The sequence below is a fragment of the Euprymna scolopes genome, chromosome 18 (assembly GCF_053919585.1).
Source record: "Euprymna scolopes isolate OS-2025 chromosome 18, ASM5391958v1, whole genome shotgun sequence".
In the NCBI taxonomy this organism is placed as follows: Eukaryota; Metazoa; Mollusca; class Cephalopoda; order Sepiida; family Sepiolidae; genus Euprymna; species Euprymna scolopes.
Window position 1 is genome coordinate 12,321,529 of NC_136499.1, and position 14,915 is coordinate 12,336,443.

Genomic DNA, 14,915 nt, shown 5'->3' on the forward strand with positions numbered 1-14,915 from the left:
ACCCTATATCTATTATATATTTATATATATATATAAATATATATGTATATAACCTATATCTAATATATATAAATATATACCCTATATCTAATATATATATATATAAATATATATGTATATAACCTATATCTAATATATATAAATATATACCCTATATCTAATATATATATATATATATATATATATATATATATATATATAAATATAAATGTATATAACCTATATCTAATATATATATATATATATATATTACCTATATCTAATATATATATATATTACCTATATCTAATATATATATATATATATAACCTATATCTTATATATATATAACCTATATATATAACCTATAAAATATATATATAACCTATAATATATATTTATAACCTGTATCCAATATATATATATAACCTATAATATATATATATATATATAACCTATAATATATATATAACCTGTACCTAATATATATATATTACCTATAATATATATATATATATATATATAACCTATAATATATATATAACCTGTATCTAATATATATATAACCTATATTGAATATATATATAGTACCTATATCTAATATACATATAACCTATATCTAATATACATATATATAACCTATATCTAATATATATATATATATATATATATATATATATATAACCTATATCTAATATATATATATATATATATAACCAATATCTAATATATATATATATAACCAATATCTAATATATATATATATAACCAATATCTAATATATATATATATATATAACCAATATCTAATATATATGTATATAACCAATATCTAATATATAATAACCTATATCTAATATATATATAACCTATATCTAATATATATATGTATATATATATATAACCTACATCTAATATATATATATATATATATATATAACCTATATCTAATATATATATATATATATATAACCTATATCTAATATATATATAACCTATATCTAATATATATATATAACCTATATGTAATATATATATATAACCTATATCTAATATATATAACCTACATCTAATATATAAATAACCTATATCTAATATATATATATAACCTATATCTAATATATATATATATATAACCTATATCTAATATACATATATAACCTATATCTAATATACATATATAACCTATATCTAATATACATATATAACCTATATCTAATATATATATATAACCTATATCTAATATATATATATAACCTATATCTAATATACATATATAACCTATATCTAATATATATATATATATCCTATATCTAATATACATATATAACCTATATCTAATATATATATATATATATATCCTATATCTAATATATATATATCCTATATCTAATATATATATATATATCCTATATCTAATATATATATATATATCCTATATCTAATATACATATATATATCCTATATCTAATATATATATCCTATATCTAATATATATATATATATCCTATATCTAATATATATATATATATTTATATCCTATATCTAATATATATATATATATATATATCCTATATCTAATATATATATATATATATATATATATATATCCTATATCTAATATATATATATATAACCTATATCTTATAAATATATACATAACCTATATCTAATATATATATATATAACCTATATCATATAAATATATACATAACCTATATCTAACATATATATATAACCTATATATATATAACATATATCTTATAAATATATAAATAACCTATATATATAACCTATATCTAATATATATATATATAATATATAACCTATATCTAATATATATACATATATATATATAACCTATATCTAATACATATACATATATATATATGTATATATAACCTATATCTAATATATATACATATATATTTAATATATATATATAACCTATATCTAATATATATGTATACATAACCTATATATATATAACCTATATATAATATATATATATAACCTATATATATAACCTATATAATTATATATATATAATATATATATAATATATATATAATATATACATAATATATATGTAATATATACATAATATATATGTAATATATACATAATATATATGTAATATATACATAAAATATATGTAAAATATATATATAATATATATATATATAAAATATATATGTATAATATATAGCTATATAATATATATATATAAAATATATATATAATATATATATAATATATACATATAATATATAGCTATATAATATATATTTAAAATATATATATAATATATACATATAATATATACATATAATATATAATATATACATATAATATATATATATAATATACATATAATATATATATAACATATATAACATATATAATATATATATATAATTTATATAACATATAATATATATATAATATATATGTATAATATATATATATATAATATTATATATATAATATATATATAATACATATATAATATATATATATAATATATATATAATACATATATAATATATATTTAATATATATATAATATATATAATATATAAATAATATAAATATATATAAATAACCTATATATATATATATAACCTATATATATATATATATAACCTATATATATATATATAACCTATATATATATATATATAACCTATATATATAACCTATATATTACCTATATATATATAACCTTTATATATAACCTATATATTACCTATATATATATATAACCTTTATATATAACCTATATATTACCTATATATATATAACCTTTATATATAACCTATATATTACCTATATATATATATAACCTTTATATATATATATGTTTGTAACCTATATATATATAACCTATATATAACCTATATATATATATAACCTATATATATATATAACCTATATATATATAACCTATATATATATAACCTATATATATATATAACCTATATATATATAACCTATATATCTATAACCTATATATCTATAACATATATATATATAACCTATATATATATAACATATATATATATATAACCTATATATATATAACATATATATATATATATAACCTATATATATATATAACCTATATATATATATATAACCTATATATATATATAACCTATATATATATATAACCTATATATATATATAACCTATATATATATATATAACCTATATGTATATAACCTATATATATATATATAACCTATATATATATAACCTATATATATATATATATAACCTATATATATATATATAACCTATATATATATATATAACCTATATATATAACCTATATATATATATATATAACATATATATATATAACCTATATATATATATATATAACCTATATATATATAACCTATATATATATATAACCTATATATATATATATATATATATATATATATATATATATATATAACGTATATCTAAAATTTTAAGTGTTTGGACCCAAAATTGGCGGAGGAGTTATGTAAAGTTTTCAAAGGTCAAATCGTTCAACTTTGCCCCCTTAACAGCCAAATGTCTGGCCAAAAACTGATCATGAAGATTTTCCCAAATCCCCGTACCTTGTATACCAAATTTCTAGTCTGTAGATTTAAAATTGACAGAGTTATTGTGTAGGGAAATGTACACAGACGCACACACAGACGCACACACAGGCTCGTTCACTTTTATAAATATATAGATTGATCATTTTAAACTGCGAGTTGGATTGCATGCATTTCTGTCATTTTTATGTTCATGCGCATGTGTGTGAAGTGTCCACGCATGCGTAAGTGTGAAAAGAGTAAATACTGTTGCATAGCAAAAAAAAAAAAATTATAAAAATAAATTAATAAATAAATAAAGAAAGAAAGAAAGAAAAAAAATAGCAGCCCTTCTACAGGAGATTGCAATGAACTGCTTCCCAATCGACTCTCGGGTTGATAATTTTTGCTAAATGTAATTTCTGATAAATATCGAGATTTTGAAGGAATAACATTGTTTTTTTTAGTATTTTAAACTTTTTCTTTTTTTATTTCTGTTGTGATAAACTGGGAATAGTAAAGAAAATAATGAAATAAATGTCTGGGCGGGAAGGGTAACATAAACGATTAGCTTCGTTCACCGTCATCGTCCCTCCCCTCTCCGATCTCTGCCAGTTTGTGCTAGAACTCTGCTCAGCCTCTCAGCACTACACCCCTGCCATTACACACCCAGTGATTCCAGATTCCTTCATCCAAATTCTTGTTATTAAAGTCGGATTTCCATTTCCCCACTTCATTCCACCAGCCTCTAAAAACGGGCGGCAAACTTCAGTCGATTCGTCGGAGACGCGGCTGTTAGACGCCATGCCGTGCGAGTTGCGCGTGTGTAAACAAAAATGCAGTGCGCAATGCACTTTCGTTTGGGGCCAGTGATTTTTCATTAAAGAGGAACTGGAGAAAAACCGGGTAAGTGGAAAACAATACCACAAGAGAAACACACAATTATATATATATATATATATATATATATATATATATATATAGAGAGAGAGAGAGAGAGAGTAAGTTATAAATATATATGGCAATTAAGCTACACAGAATAGTTTTAACAACAACAACAAAAAAAATCCAATAATACCAGGGCGTCTCCATTTCCGCTGAACATCTACAGAATGCCAATATGAATAGATTATATATATGAAAGAGTCCGCTGCAGAATTTCCACAGGTCCCGTAAGTAAATATAAGATTAGTTTTAAATTTAACATTTATTTCATTGATGAATATAATACAGTTTCTGTAACTCTCCACTAAGTCCTAAAGTTTACAAAATAATATCTAATATGATCACGTTAACCATGCTGATGCCTAAAATACATTTTCCATAATGCATAATAATTTTATTAAGCACATACATATTGTTGACATCCATGCATGTCTGCTGCTCTTTTAAAATGTAAAACTGTTCGATTAGATTCAAGCAACTTTAATTTTCGGTGTACATGTATGGAATTTAAGATAGCGTGCATGAATTTCCAGATGGTCTCCAAGTATTAAAGTACATGCATTTGAAGGGAGCCTTCATTAATTTCAAGATGTCATCCATGAATTTCAACATGATGCATATGAATTTCAAAATGGCGTTAATGAATTTCAAGAAAAGGTCATGAATATTGAGATAGAATCAATGAATTGAAAGATGGCATCCATGAATTTCAAAATAGGACCCATACTTTTCAAAATAGAGTCAATAAATTTGACGATTACATCCATGACTTTTAAAATGGCGTCCATGAATTTAAAAATGGCGTCAATGAATTTCAAGAAAAGCCATGAATTTGAAGACAGCATTAATGAATTGGCAGATGACGTCCATGAATTTCAAAACAGAGTCCACAATTTCAATATAGAGTCAATGATTTTACAATATCATCCATGAATTTAATAATGGCGGCGATGATTTAAATTTTTTTAAATGAATTTCCTGATAGTATCCATGAATTGCAAGATGGCATCTATGAATTTCAAGATGGCGCTTCAAATACTTTGTTAGTGATCCAAGTGAAAGTCTTTAAAAGGTCGCCATTGGCTGAATAGATCTCGTGATGAGGAAAGTAAAATTTGAAATAGTGAATAGGCTAAGACTGATGAAACGCAAAGCTCACAGATGATAGCATGAAACACACTTCCTCATAATAACATGCAACAGTGGATATAAAAAAAACGTAAAATTCTAATATACGACGCAACAAACCGATGTTACTGCTGTTTGTCTTTTTTTACTGCTTAGATTCTTCAAATGACAGTTTCGAATTAAATATCCCAAGAGAATTGATATGCCGTACAACCAAGCAAATAAAATGTTTCCAGCAAGGCTCTGCCAATCAAGCCAGGAATTTCAAGTAAAAAGAATTGCTTGTATCGTTTTCATTTAATTATAGGTTTGTTCCACTTGATTCAATGTGACAATGGCTTCTGGGGTGTGATCCTTAGATCAAAGAGACAATACGTTGAGCGGAACAGAAAGAAGATAAAAGTTGGTGATAGAGCAGCAGGTGTGAATCACTTAATCAAGTAAAACACTTTAAAAGGGCCATTCAGGGAGATACTTTTAGTGGTCGATTTGCGTATGGTCCGCAGGTGACAGGAGGTGAGGTGTGTATCTTTTTGGTGTAAAATAGGAATCCTTGTTCTAGTTCGTTGCATTCCTTTCTGTCACCCATACAAATTGCAAAAAGAAAGATCTTGAGATGCGGCTATTCAAATTGCGCGTTTAGCGACAAAACTCAAACTGATGCTCTGACAAACTGAGCAACTGAAATACGGTTGCTTAAATGATATACAGAATTTTTTTATATATATTTATATTTTTAATTAAAAACTAACTTATTTTATTTTTTTATCTTATTATTATGTTCTATTTATTGATTTTTGTGTACATATATAATTATAAAAGTCTGTGAAACTTGCTTGCTTTCTTGCTTGCTTAATCTTGTCTTCGACGGTCTGCCAATTTTACCTTTTAAAAAAGGGATGACAGATGAATTTATATAAATATATATATATATATATATATATATATATATATTTATATATTTATATATAAATACTAGACTGGCCGTGATAACAGAAACATTTCTATGAAAGTATATCACAATGAAAAATCACGGACGGATCACTCAAACATGAAAAAAAATCCTCCATATTCGTGTAAAGTTACGTATTTTTCCGAATAATCGCTCAAAAATTGAAAATTAAATATGATTTTCATACGAATCGAACGCCGACGAAAGTCATTAAGCAGCAAAAACGCATATGAACCTACCGATGAGAAATATAAGAATGAAAAACCCATATTGGAATCCTTCAACCAAGTTATAGAAACTTAAAATCTAAAAAAAAAAAAAATAATTAATAAAACCTGAAGCAAAAAAAACACCTAAAAATAAAATAAAATAAAACTAATATTGAAACAGATTAGTAAATGTGTCAACAAATTCACGGTTCTCACACACAAAAATAAGAAAAGAAGGAAGGAAGGATAGAGAGTAACAGTAGTAGTAGTAGTAGTAGTAGTAGTAGTAGTTGTAGTAGTAGTAGTAGTAGTTTTGGCTTTACTACAATTGTTCTTATGGTTGTCAACGGGTTAAAGTTGCTTAGTTGTAAGAAAATAGCGACAGTATAGTTGTAATAAAGAATAGTTGCAAAACACCCCCACTCTTTCCATGTTAAATAATAATTTCGAAATAATAACGTTAATATTTCAGTGCGATTTTTGTTTGTTTATGTTGTTATGGGTTAATGTTTATGCGCGCATGCGCAACCGGTTGTCGTAAACCGGAAAGTGGGTTACATCACTCGTTACAAGGTCATTTGAATTTTATAATTGCATATATATATATATATATATATATATATATATATATATATATATATATATTTGCCGGTAGTCAAATGGAAAATAGTAATAGGATAGATTTACAAAAAAAATTAAAACTAACAATAACAATAGAAAATAAACAAATAATAAATAAATAAATGAACATGCATATACATAAACTATCACACATATATATGTATGTATATACATATATATATATATATAAACTAACATAAACATTTTAACCTAGATTTAAAACAGTTCAGGATACTAGATATCTACGCTAAATAGCTCACACAAAGGAACAGGTCAACCAGAGGTCAACTGGGCCTTTGTCCTGTAAGTGCCTGCTCATTGGCTGAGTAGGAAGGATGCGGTGGAAATTAGGAAGCTGATTGGCTAACTAAAAACTCAATAGAAGGTGCGTAAATAAAAACGCGAGACAACCACAAAATTCTCACATAATCCTGAAGAATCCTTGAGTGGCTGAAACGTGGAATATTCAGTGTAGCTTAATCGCCATATATTTTATAACTTATATACATATATATATATATATATATATACATACATATATATATATATACATATATATATATATATATATATATATATATATATATATATATATATATGACATTGAACAAATTTGCTGACATTAAACAAATTTGCTGGCATTTAACAAATTTGTGAACATTAAACAAGCACTAATTAATAACTTCCCAAATCATATCGTCGATCAACACATTAAACAGTCCTAAGCTGCCACAACAAAAATACTAACAACAATAATACCTCAAACTATACAACGGACGGTAATGCTGAAAACAGCTGAAATATTAAGGAAACCCCCCAAGTGCGGAAACTAATCTACACAGGTGACAAATACTAACCGATCATATAGAAACTGTAACAGAAGTAAAACAAAAAGATGCAATCAAGGAAACGGAAATTGTAAAATTTTAAATTGACTATCCCGCAAAAAAAGTAAATAAAAAAGTAAAACATAGTCGAAGAGCGAAGAAGCATGGAAAGACCAAGGACAGAAATGCAGATCTCCACAGGAAGGAAGCTAATAGAACGGCACCTTGTGGAGGCTTATTGCCACCAATCATTCTAGTAAAGATCAAAGGACATTGCCAGCGAGAAATAAATGGTAATCGACTGTTGCGATGATGCGAATTCATTTGCAAAGGTTATTGAAAGAAATCTAAAGTACTGGAAATCTAGGAAGACGTATGTTCACCCAGGCTCCAGAGTACACCACCGGATGTTTTTAGTGAGTAATATTTGACGATGGCCTGTGTAAGGACTCCTGGTGACATACTCCAGAGAACACCACACGTTGTTCTCAAAGAGAAATCTTTGCTGATCGTCTGTGTGACTACTTCTAGTAGGTAAATAATAATAATAATAATAATAATAATAATAATAATAATAATAATAATAATATCACAAAGTCCTATGGGACATGGACATACAAACTGATAAACTCATCCAAACAAGAAGACCGGATGATGTAATAATTAACAAGAAAGAAAAATCCTGTCAAATCGGAGATTTTGCTATTCCAGCTGATCACAGGGTGAATATCAAAGAAAAGAAGAAACAGAGCAAATACACAGAGCTATCCAGAGAGCTGAAAGGGACATGGAAGATGAAGAAAATCAAAATAATACTTTTGATAGTAGGAGCACTAGGAACAATCCCAAAAACCTCTGAAAAAAGAATGGAAGAAATTGGAATCAAAAGAGTGACTGGAAAAATACAACGAGCAACAATAATGAAAACAGCTGAAATATTAAGAAAAACCCTTGAATGTGGAACCTAACACACAGGAGCAACAAGTGCGGGCCAGACAAACTGCTGCAAAGGCAAAACATGAAACACTACATGGAACCAAGAACAATGAGGCTGCATATCTATAAGTTCTCTGACCCAACCCTATCCCAATCCCCCCATTGCCACATCACTGCCCCACCCCCAAAAAGAGCGAAACCAAGTAACCAAGTAGAGTCAAGGCGGATGGAAAGACCGATGAACTGATCAGACCTCAGCCGAATAAGTGCAAAGAGAACTGGGACCTTAGGGAGACTTATTGCCACTACAAATTCCAGAGAAGACCAATAGCCGCTGCCAATGAGAAATCAATGGTAAGCAGCTGTTGCGATAATGCATCGTCATCATATTATAATCATTATTATTATCATTTACCCACTAGGAGTGGTCACAGGCGATCATCAAAGATTTCCCTTTGAAGACAACAACTGGCGTTCTCTAGAGTATGTCACTTCAGAGAACGCCACAAGTTGTCTTCAAAGAGAAATCTTGATGATGGCCTGTGTAACTACTCCTAGTGGGTAATAATAATATTAATAATAATAATAATAATAATAATGATAATAATAATGATAATAATAATAATAATAATAATGATAATAATAATGATAATAATGTCGATAATGATAATAATAATGATATATTTTACTATAATCAGATGCACTCTTATTATAAAGTTGATAAAAACAAAAATATCTTATACAAACATGCTTTCTCAATGAAAAACTCTAAACTACAATTTATCATTTCTTATAAAAAAGTCCAAAAGGACTAACTTCCTAAGACATAATATACCAACGTCCGATAACAATTTACCAAGACAAAAAACCTAGTAATGCCGTATATGTCTTCAAATGCATAATACGAACATGTGTCTCAGCAAACAATATACATATTAACATGATTAAAATAAGAAACTCTTTCCTGCTTATATGTCACCTGTCTTCCCTCAAAGTTCCATTTACCAACATCTAGTAACACTTCACGTCCCTCCAAATTTCGGAAGCATGTTAACAAAAACACTGCCATCCTTGCTGTCTCCAATTGCAACCTGCACCTCCTCATCATCGATACCTTACTCGTTTGAGCAAACAAACCTACCATTAACCCAGCTCGAGATGAAGCAGGGGTAAGGTATAAATGCTTCAAGAGAAGGGTTTTTTAAAGGAAAGATACCGAACCCATGTTGCATCATTAAAAATTGGACTTGGGAATTAACCAAATAGGGATGTGGATAATGATAGAAATGAGGACAGAACAAAAATAATTATGAAAAATAAGAAAAGGAACGCGACCGTATTAGATAGTTGGGCTATGGAACTAGTAAAAATAAAAAATTGATTTAAAATGGTCAATAGTAGTTAAAGCTGGAATGTATAAATCGAGTAAATCAAAAAGGTGTGATCTTGAAGCATACAACATAGTGAATTCTTAAGAGGAAATCTTAAACAAAATGTTCGATGTTATACAAAACTGTCTACATAGAAATAAATTGCTATTATAGCGACTGAAATCTGATTGAAGTAAATTTATAAAGGAAAACTTTACAGCATATATTGATGGTGAAATGTGTGTAAAGAGAATTCTTAAATTTAACACAAAACTTTTATAAATGGTGCAATAAATAAATTAGTAGATCTTCAGTATAGAAATAAAATATTATAAAATAATTCTAACCTAAATAGGAGAAATAAAAGTAGTTTTGGCTTTAATAGTAGTTATGGCTTATAAAATTACACCCGAATAACTTCAACAGTATACGGGTGGAAAAAAATCTAACATTAAATAACTGCAAGGTATTGAGATAGGCAGACTTACAGAGATTGAACGCATAGCTCCAGGTAAGTAGATTTGATTTGGGCAACACTTCTATCTATTACGCGATTGTCTGATTGAAAATCGAGTGAAATCCAAACGGTTACAACGATTGAAAAGTACATGGTTTTAGTCGAAATGTAAATATTAATCTAAGGTATCGCTTTGATGTTAATCAAAGATCCGCCTTTCGGTGTCCCTGACATTCACCTCAAGCCCCAGACTATAACATCAAAAGAAGGAATGTCCTATCAACCCCGATAATCCACACGGCTGACTTGACGAAAATTGGATATCTTGTTTCAACAGAGAATTCGCGTCTTGCATGAAAATGCCAAACTTAGGATTTCTGTCCGGTGGGATCTATCACCTAACTACGTTTTTTTTTTTTCGTTTTATTTTATTTTTGCGTTTCTTCTGTCTTTTTGTTGGGTGATCTATCTTTGAACCACCGTTGATGAGGGCGGTAGATGGCGCTGTTGTGTCCCGGGTTCAATCGTGCGTACGTCTTTGAAGGCAAATGAGATCCTTTATGTTGCAATTATAGTCGCCAAAGCTGGCCCTGTTCAGGCTGGAACCATAGTTCTATGCGCCTAAAGCATGGAGTAGGAAAAGAAAACCACTGCGAAAGATTGTACACACAAACATAAATACAAACACAAACACTCACACACACACACACACACACACACACACACACACAGAGGGAGAGACCTAGTTGACCCTACACATAAATAAATGACAACTTCTCATGCACACACACACACATATATATTAGCTGTGTGAGTCGCCGTTGCGCGGGATTGAATGATGGTCAATAACATCTAAATCGGTCAAAATCGACCATTTCTTTTTATGAAATCGATTGACGACCTGCTATCATTGGGGACTCATCGATGTGCACTTGAAGGAAGCTTCACATGCCTCTTGTAGTGAATTTGTTCAAATTATATTGCAGTCTACATTGCACTGTAGAGAACCTATTTTAAAAATTATTTTTATATATAACGGCTAGCATTACAGTTTAAACTGCAAAAGTCAAGTATCATGCTTCAAGTGTGCTCTAAACAGAAACATTCATTTCGAATGCTGTTATATCAAATAACCTACTGTTGATTTTATAAGTCGGACACATTTGTTTGCGCGGTGATAAAACTTCTCAAATGCACTTTTGATGTTAGACTTTGTAAAAAGTGTTTAAAATCGGACTGCTCATTCTTTAATTGATTTTCAATTATCGATTTTTGATAATCATCGGAGGCATTCCGGTACAAAACCCATCTAAGAATACTCCCAAACAGATAAATGACATTTGTGCGAAATGTAAAACATCGACCTATTTTTTTTTTGGAGCCCATAGGGAACGAACACACAGACACACAGCCAATGTTCCTTTTATATAATAGCGTATATATATATATATATATATATATATATATACTAGCAAAAGTACACGTCGTTGACTTGGTTCAAAAACAGCCTACAGAAAATGGACTCTGATTTATGAAAGTTTGATAGGTTATGAAAAGGAAGGGTTTTAAAGAGATAGCTTCGAATTTGGGGGTATCAAAACCAAAGCAAAATATGATGAAAGTAAAAATAAAATAGATAAACCCCATAATTTATTATACCATAGCTGCTCACACTGAAATACTTATCACAATATTCTGTGGATCTATATAAAAAAAAACCTTGTTAAACTTTGTGACATATTTCCATTCTATGGAGGTCAGGCGCGAACGAACACCCCATAATTTTATTATACCATATTTCTTCAAACTAAAACATGATTATCAAAGTATACTTACGCAGATAGATATGAAAAGTCTTTATTAAAGTGTGTGCCTATTTCCATTCTATGGAGGCCCGGCGCGAACGGAGACCCCACAATTTTATTATACCATCCCTATTTAAGTTAAAACATACTTATCAAAGTATTATTATGTACATCTATATAAAAAACACTTGTAAACGGTTTTTTTTTAAATTTTTTATTTCCATACCTTGTGGACCAGGCGCGTACGCAGACCCCACAGTTTTAATGAATCATCATTATGCCAGATCAAACATACCCATTCCGTTGTCTCGATACATCTTCTATCATTATATGCAATCAGTTTTCTATAATAGTCAACCATATAGGAGCCTATTCGTGATCAGACACACACACAGACGTTCAGCTTTATATTATATATACCCTTTGATAACTTAATTGCATATACATATATATATATATATATATATATATATATATATATATATATGTCTGTTTATTATACAAACATTATTGATTACATATGTGTATACATGTTTCAGTGGAATTCCAATTCAGGGATAACACCTCATCAGACAAAAAAAAATCGATATTGAAATCGGAGCCAAAATTACATCAGTTTCTAGAAGATATTTGGGTGTGGTTAACTTTCTGTGAATGTGAGCAGTAGGGGTTTGAGAGGGTGTTTCGTTGGATGTACATCTCGGATTTACATATAAACCAATAGATACAGCCATTAGAACACACACACACACACACACACAGAAATACACACACATATACATATGTATGTGTGTGTGTGTGTTTGATCAACTCAACACAGCTGGCGAGCCATGATTTAATACGATGTTTTGTTTTTAAATTCCCGAAACAGTTTTTTTATAGTAAACAACTGATGATCCTTGCAATAATAGAACTACTGTGAATTCTTATATATATATATATATATATATATATATATATATATATATATATATATATATATAGTTGTGATAAAATAGTAGCCTACTCATGGAAAGGAAGCTTATTTGACGAATCCTGAAAGATATAGAGAAAGAAAGAGAGGAAAAAGAGAAGGAGGAGAGAATGGATGCAGGAAGAGTGTAAAGTGCACATCTTGACTAACAGTTTTTCTATTGTAAATATATTGCAAAGAATATGCTGCGACGAGAAATAGGGAGAAATCGCAAGTCAGAATCAAATATCGAGTGAGCGACATATGAATTCACAAGTGCATTGTTGCTAACAGATTTTAGTCACGTGTTCTTTTAAAGTATACACTTGAGTATCACTTCTATACATATAGCAATTAAATTTTAGGCTTTTTAAAAATGAAAATCGTGCAATGGATTTTGATCAAAATTGAATAAAAACATTATAGACATAAGGTTTAGTATTAGTTTATTTTTATTGTTGCCATCTTACTTTCCAACAATAGTTTAGTCGGATGCTGCTTATTTTGTTTGAATATATAGTGAATTACCTCCCCTAGTCTTACTGGCAAAGAAATAGCTACTTTTATACAGAGATATTGGTCTATTATATCAGAAGCTAAATGTAACTACTCGACGTTGCACGTGAATCATTAAACGCTTTTTCATTTAGATTTTTAAACTGAAGTAAAATAATAATAATAATAATAGTAATAATAATAATAATAATAATAATAATAATAATAATAATAATAATAACAATACTACTACTACTAATAATAATATAACAACAACAACAACGTCTTGACCAGAAGACCAGGAAACATATCACAATGCCCAATGCCTAAAAGATGACACTGGCTGACTATACATGAAAAAGATAGACGGAGAAAGAGAACTGGTTTGTATTGAATACTGGGTAAATGAGACGACAAAGGAATTAGAAAAATACATAATGCAGAACACCAAAAGGATAATTACCGCAGCAAGAGACACTAAAAAAATACAACAAAACAGAAAACGTTCAGATGAAGATAGGACGAGAAAAGAAACATGGGAAGAGAAACAGCTACACGGACAATTCATAAGAATGATAAAACATGAAACTAACGAGAATACTTGGTCTACAAAAAGGACACCTAAACAGCAAAACTGAATCACTAATAACAGCCGCACAAGATTA

At 28.0% G+C, this 14,915-nt stretch overlaps 1 protein-coding gene across 1 annotated transcript in view; it reads right to left on the minus strand.

Moving 5' to 3' along the window:
- Positions 1–14,915, minus strand: part of LOC145297499 (protein Wnt-7b-like) — a 510,003-nt gene that overhangs the window by 65,255 nt on the left and 429,833 nt on the right. The gene's annotated exons all lie outside the window — the stretch shown is intronic.